The following is a 7,897-nucleotide window of genomic DNA, read 5'->3' on the forward strand; positions in this document are numbered from 1 at the left end:
TACATTGTATTTAACCGTATATATTTAAAATATCATTTCAACATGTAATCAATATAAAATAGCAATATCACATTTTACATTGTTTGGTACTAAGCCTTCCAAGTCTGGTGTCTCTTTTACACCAACAGCATATCCCAAATCAGATGCCTATTTTCCTCAGGAATGTTTAATCTATGTTTACATTTTATAAGATTTAATGATTGAAATATTACATTCATATGTTCAAGTTATCCCAAACACACTTGAATATTTCCAATAATTGAAAGTTACCAAAAAAGCATTTTCCTTTAATATCTCTAGCTACATGGCTAAAACTGGCTCATCTTTTTAGAAAAATTGATTTGACTTGGAAGCAAAAACACATTAGTTTCAAACTACATTTGTCCACGCGAATTACAGTCACTATCTCCTGCGTCAATTTAGCATTATTAATATTTAATTCAAAGGGTTATTTTATAAGTTGAATGTAACTCTAAATGCATCAATATATACAAAATGGTCTTTGCATTTGTCTTGTAGTTTATATGTCAATGTATATAGTGCTGTCAATTATAATTAATACCTTCCATATGTTGATTCATAATAGAAAATGTGTAATGTCCTTATTATTGGTATATATTATCATGAAAAGTTTCCATTTTTGTATACATTTTTATACTTCTTTAGTTGGGTAACAAGCTTTTCCTTTGCTTGGAGCTTCTGTTCCATCTCACTGAGATGCAATGTAGCGTTGGTGAGAAAATATAAATCACAGCATTAATTTTGTCTTTGATTATTGCATATTTGGAAATTATATTTAAAAAAAAATCTTGGGGAACCTGGGCAGCTCAGTCAGTTAAGTGTCCGAATCTTGATTTCAGCTCGGGTCATGATCTGGAGCCCCACATCAGGCTCTCAGAGCCTGCTTGGGATTCTCTCTCTCTCTCTCTCTCTCTCTCTCTCTCTCCTTCTCTCTCTCTCAAAATAAATAGACATTTTTAAAATCTTGAACCGCAATTCATGGTACAGTAAATCTTTGTAAATCTCTTCCACAACTCAACCAATGAGCATCGGCACAGACCATAAGATCATGAAATTTGCTGTTTGCCATTATTTTTATCAGTTCCATAAACTGGTGATGATTTAAGAACATTGCAGTTATATAGTAAGCAATTTCACCACTGAATTCCTGATGTAGAGTCTGCTTCAGAAAATTGTATCCTAGCTGGAACACCCTCTTTTGTCACACAATCTGTTTTTCTTATCTGGCCGAAAGTCTTCATTGACAGATGGAAAATACTCAAAACTATCCCATGAGTTTGAGTTTTTAGGCTGAAAATTTATATTTCTTCATAAATTTGGATGCACCTTTCCACAAAATGTATTTGAAGTATTAAGTGGGCCATGTCTCTTATTATACATGGACTGGTGACCTGTGAGTTGAGACTCGTTTCAGTAGGCCTTTTGGAGTACTGTGTGGGCTCTATAACTAGAAGCATAGTGTAAACAAAAAGGGAGTCCATGGTCTTGATGCACTGTATTGTAAACTGACTGCAAATTTAATCCAAGAGCTCTCTAATGATTATAGCTATAGATTGCTATAATATATAGCAATAGATTGTTAAGTCTTCCATATTTGAAGTATCCAATTGCACTCAGTATGGATCCCACTTGTTCTTTTTGATTGATACAGAATTTTCAACAGCAGGCAATAAAGCCAGTAATATAACAAAAATGGGTCTTTTCACCCTTGTGTACTTTATCTCAGTACTGGCTAGAGACTGTGGATCCAGAACATCAGAAAAAATATCTTCTCAAAGCATCCTTTTCCTTGTGGTTGTCACTGAGTACTTAATTCTAAACATCATCCATGATAGGATGTCGACAAAGTATTATTTCTTATTATTTTGAAAATAAATTCTCTCTAATTCTTTACCTTTAACAACTGGAAATACACTTGAATGCATACTTGCTCAAGCTGCATGCCTCCAGCCTTCTACATTCTCAGGAAAACACCTGAGTAGAAAAAGAAAAAGGTATGTATCACACAACATCCCATCATTTCATAGTACCTAAGTTCAACACAACAAAAGAAAAGGCCACTCAAGACAGTGAGCACAATTTGTCTCCAGAGACAGGGCCATCAATCAAATTATTTTGCTTCCTCTCCCATCATTGAGCATATTGGGGCCAGGCTATTGTCTTGAACAACAAAAAAAACAACCCTGCTCTGCTGGGAAACCAGTGAAAAATATCAGATGTTACCTGTGTCTGTTCTTGCCTATGCAGCAATCTTTGACTCATAGCTGTGCTACCAAACTGTTATCTGTGAGAGACAAGTATGTGCATACCCAAGGATGTACTATACTGCCTGGAAACTAAGAGACACCTAAAAAACAGAAAATATTATTAGTGAACCCTACGTTCCTATGGGGAGCACACATTTCAGAGCGGGAAGTATCTCCTTATTTGAGGCACTGAGATGGAATATTTGTTTCCATGTTACCAATATTTTATCACCAGAAAAGTCAATCCCTTCCAGAAATGTCCACAACCTAGTTAATGTCAGAGATGAATGTAAGAGAATTGGGGATTCTCTGCATTGCCTTTAGTGTCTCTTTGTACACAGGTTCATATTTTCAGTGACTCAGCAAATATATGCTAGGGATGCTAATCAATGCCTTCTAATGAGACAAAGGAAAAAATAGCCACATATGGCCTTGGCATCATTAGAGAATGAAGATAGAAAATCTGGCCCATTTTGTGGGTCCCTTAAGTCCATTAAAGATAAAATAAGTGTTCTCAAATTGTTATATCATGTGCCTTTAGTAGAATCAACATCCAAACCTACACCCGGGTATCTATAGGCCATTGTTTCTCTTCTTGAGTTTCTATACACGCTGAGCACTGAATCCACAGGCATATAGAGCCTTCTTCCCAGAGTGCTCTCCCAACATCTCTCTGCTTACCTAAATTATACTTCCTCAGTTTAATTTCTTCCTCCCTGGAGAGGCTTCCTTGATGGCCTGGGCTTCAAAACTCAGAAAGTCTACAGCAATTTTTGAGTGTGCCACTTGGGTGGTATTTATCATGTGCTGGTTCCAAGCCCTCTATCCTTTGGCGGACCCAGGATCTAACACAGGACCTTACAAATAGGAAGGGCACAGCGCCCTGTTCCAGAGTGAAGTACTCCTTTTATGGTATAAAGGGATTAGGGGATGAATATCGCAGTGAAAGAGAAAACTCTATCATATTTTAAAATTTTGAATATTTGGGGCACCTGAGTGGCTCAGTCGGCTAAGCGGCCGACTTCGGCTCAGGTCATGATCTCGTGGTCTGTGGGTTCGAGCCCCGCGTCGGGCTCCGTGCTGACAGCTCGGAGCCTGGAGCCTGCTTCAGAGCCCGGGTCTCCCTCTCTCTCTGTTCCTCCCCAGCTCGTACTCTGTCTCTCTCTCTCTCCAAAATAAATAAAGATTTTTAAAATTTTTAAATTTTGAATACACAGAATTCTGCCCTAAGTCCACAGCCTACAGCCTTGATTTCACTCCCCTCAGAGGATACAGTCTGAGGTTGGTGAGGGCAAGTACCGCAGCTTAGAAGCCTCTCTAACCTCCCACCAGCCAGTGCTTAACCTACACATTTATATACAGCCACATTCAGCGAATGCCTGCTAAATTCGTGGGTTTTAATGTGGTGAACATGCCCTTGCAGGACACAGAGAATCTCCAAGGGGTCCACAGGCATGGCTACCTCTAAGGACACCAGTTTTCAGACCCTCCACCTCCTTACGTCCTCTTTTGAAAACTAACCTGCCTGAATGCACCTCTGGTCCGGGCCTCATACTGATTTGGCTTTCACAGGTCCACTTAAAAAGTTGTGTTCTCCTACTTTACAAAAGGAAGGCATCCAACTCACCCATCTGGCATCTCACTTTAGTGCCCTAGGTTATACCGATGTCCTCTCAGGTGCCAAACAAAAAGAAATTTGGAATACCAGTGCAAATTCCTTTAAACAAAGAAATGGTTTAAAATGTATTTGGATTTATACTGAGAAGTTCCAAATCCAGATATATGGTAGAAGAAGGTAGCAATGAAAAATATTTTTGTCTAATCAACTCTCTTCCTCCATGTCCCAAGTATTTTTAAAGCGCTCATTGACCCATAGAGTTTTGTGAGAGCAAACCAAAGAGAGTATTGTTAAGAAATATGGATGCTGTGAAATATTTCAGATGTGTGGCAAACTGAAAGCAATGCTTTGTGATTTGGAATTCGAAAGTGATATGGAGTCACGTAGGCTGTATTAATACACTTATTTCAGATGGAAAAAAATGAAGTCAGACTTTTTTTCTGACAGAGTCTGATTGGTTTGACAATGAAGACTGCCTTCGGTAATTAGTTTATTTGACAAGTCAATTTCCAAATTGTGAATAAGTTAAATCTGCGGCCCCACAATTTTGAAAAGCAATGTATTCAAAGCTTGTGACAAGATAAATCATTTTATATTAAAAACATTTTCTTTTTAGAAGCAAGTCAAAATTAACAATATTTTAATTCCTCAACGCTTTCTAAGTATATAAAGGCACCTATAAGTAAAAAAGGAATACATACAACTAGGATGCATTTAAAATTTTCATAATAGTTAAAGGAGTCTTTATTTTATTTCATTCACTGCTTTATAATTTTAGCCTATAGTAGTGTCTGATACATAGTAGGTGTTCAATGAATATTTGCTGAGGAAAGAATAAAGATTTTTGTATTCCCCAGGTACTGGTTCTCAGCATGTTGGAGAAGAAGCAACACATCAAATTGTGGAATCTCTTTTACTCTTGCACCATTTGCCACTTTGCAAAGTTGGTAAAATTGTATGTTTCACTTTAATTTAGTGCTGTCTAGTTCAGTCTTTTTCTCCTGAATTGTATCCAAAATTTGTTCGCTTTTTTTAGGTATAAGGAAAGAAAGTTTGGTGATATGCCTTTATTCAGTTATCTTCGAAATCCAAGATTTGGAAAGACTTTTATATCTCCCGTATTTACTAGAAAAATGAAGACAAAGGGAAATTTAATGACTTAACACATTACTACTTGTAGTCAGAGTATACTACTCTTGATGGTGATCATAATGTACTCTCTAGTGAACAAATTAGCTTAACAATAACTGTATCAAAAAGAATAAAATTCCTAGGAATAAATGTAACTTAGGGGGTGAAAGAACTAGACACTGAAAACTCTAAGATATTGGTAAAAGAAATTGAAGAAGACACAAACAAATGGAAAGATATTTCATGCTCATGGATTAAAAAAAATCATATTGCTAAAATGTCCATACTATGCAAAGCACTCTACCGATTCAGTGCAATCCGTATCAAAATTCAAATGGATTTTTTCATGAAAATACCACAAAAAAAAAATCCTAAAATTTGTAAGGGACCACAAAAGTTCCCAAATAGCTAAAGTAATCTTAAGAAAAAACAAAGCTGGAGGCATCATGCTTCCTAGTTTCAAGCTATACTACAAAGCTATAGTAATCAAAACAGTATGGTATTGGTACAAAAATAGACACATAGCTCAATGGAACAGAATAGAGAGGCAAGAAATAAATTCATGCATATATGATCAATTTATGACAAAGGAGCCAAGAACATTTGGTGGGTAAAGAATAGTCTCTTCAATAAATAATGGTGGGAAACCTGAACAGCCACATGCAAACGAATGAAACTAGACACTATCATATACCATAGACAAAATTCAACTCAAAATGGATTAAAGACTTGGACATAAGACCTGAAATCATACAACTCCTGGAAGAAACATAGAAGGTAAACTCCTTGACACTGGTCTTGGCAATGATATTCAGATTCAACACCAAAAGTGGAGGCCACAAAAGTAAAAATAAATAAGTGGGACTGAATAGAACTAAAAAGCTTCTGCACAGCAAAGGACATCATCAACAAGATTAACAGAAAACCTACGGAATGGAAAAAATATTTGCAAATCATGTATCTGGTAAGGGGTCAACATCTAAAATATATAAGAAACTCATACACCTCAATAGCAAAACAGACAATCCAATTGAAAAATGGGCAGAGGAACTGCATAACCATTTTCCCAAAGAAGATATATAGATGGCCAACAGGTACATGAAAAGGTGCTTAATGTCACTCATCAGCAGAGACATGAAAGTCAAAACAATGAGATATTGCCTCACATCTGTTAAAACACTGTCACCAAAAAGCAAGAAATAAGTAAGGAAATAAAAGTGGTGGTGAGCACGTGGTGAAAATGGACCCCTCATGTACTGTGGGTGGGAATGTTAATTAGTACGGCCCTGATGAAAAACAATATGGAAGTTCTTAAACACTTAAATAACATATAGAACTAGTGTATGATCTAGCAATTCCACTTCTAGGTATATATCCAAAAGAAATTCAAACAGAATCTCAGAGATATCTCACTCCCATGTTCATTGAAGAATTATTTACAATACCCAAGATATGGAAACAACCTAAGTGTCCATCAACAGATGACTAGATGAAGAAGATGTGGGGTGTGTGTGTGTGTGTGTGTGTGTGTGTTATTCAGCCATGAGAAAGAAGCCCTGCCATTGACAACAGCATGAATGGACCTTGAGGGCATTATGCTAAATGAAATAAGTCAGAGAAAGAAAAAAAAACTCACCGTATTAATTATGTAGAATCTAAAAGAAGGAAGGAAGGGAAGGAGGGAAGAAAAGAAAGAAAGAAGAAAGAAAGAAAGAAAGAAAGAAAGAGAAAGAAAGAAAGAAGAAAGAAAGATAGATTTCAATTCCTAGAAAGAGTAGAAAAGTGGTTGCCAGAGATTAAGGGGTGTAGGAAATAGGGGAGCTGATAAAAAGTTAATAAAAGGGGGGTGCACCTGCGTGGCTCAGTTGGTTGAGCATCTGACTTCGGCTCAGGTCATGATCTCTCAGTTCGTGAGTTCGAGCCCCACATTGGGCTTGCTGCTGTCAGCACAGAGCCAGCTTCAGATCTTCTGTCCACTTCTCTCTGCCCCTCCCCTGTTTGTGCTCTGTCATAAATAAACATTAAAAAAAAGAAAAAAGTTGATAAAAGGGTAGAAACTTTCAGTTAAAAGATGAAGATCACATGTAAAACATGGTGAATGCAGTTGATATAACACTGCACTGTATAACTGAAATTTTCTAAGAGATTAGAACTTAAATGTACTTACCAAAAAAAAAAAAAAAGATAAATATACTAGGTGATGGATGTGTTGGTTAACTAGATAAGATCCTTTCACAATTAAAAAACAATTAATTGTGCACTTGAAACTAATATTGCACTCTATGTTAACAAACTGGAATTAAAATAAAAATTTAAAAAACAAAAACGAAAACAAAAACAATTGACCCAACAGAAACAACCTAAAGCTTACTACTCTGATTCGTGTTTCCTTCAAATGGATTATTCAAGGATCAAACAAGAATTACATTATGCTTAAATGTTGTTGTTTAAAAACCAACAGCAAATCTAAAATCGTCTTTTCTGATACTCAGGGTACGATCTATTGAATGTCATAAGTAATACTAGTTATATGCTTTGTTGTTTTGAAATTCAAGGTTTGTGCCTAGATATGAACAAATAAATAAATATCAGTACACCGGATTTTCTAAAGAGTCCTAACCAGAACAGTAAAGATCTTAAAACCATGAGATATGAATAAAAGTTGAAACTTTCTAATTATTACCCTGAAAAATAGAAGAGTCATGGTTGATTGACAGCTGTCATTTTAAAATGTGAAAATAGTCATTTGTGTTTCCTTCAATAGGATTTGGACAAATTAAAAATTATACAAATTGTCAATTAAAAGGAAGACTCCTAACAATTCAGCATATAGAAATATTCATTTCCCTATAACTAGAAACATTAAAATACCCTTTTCAAG

This window comes from Herpailurus yagouaroundi, unplaced genomic scaffold, assembly GCF_014898765.1.
Source record: "Herpailurus yagouaroundi ecotype Mexico unplaced genomic scaffold, PumYag 67503, whole genome shotgun sequence".
Taxonomy (NCBI): Eukaryota; Metazoa; Chordata; class Mammalia; order Carnivora; family Felidae; genus Herpailurus; species Herpailurus yagouaroundi.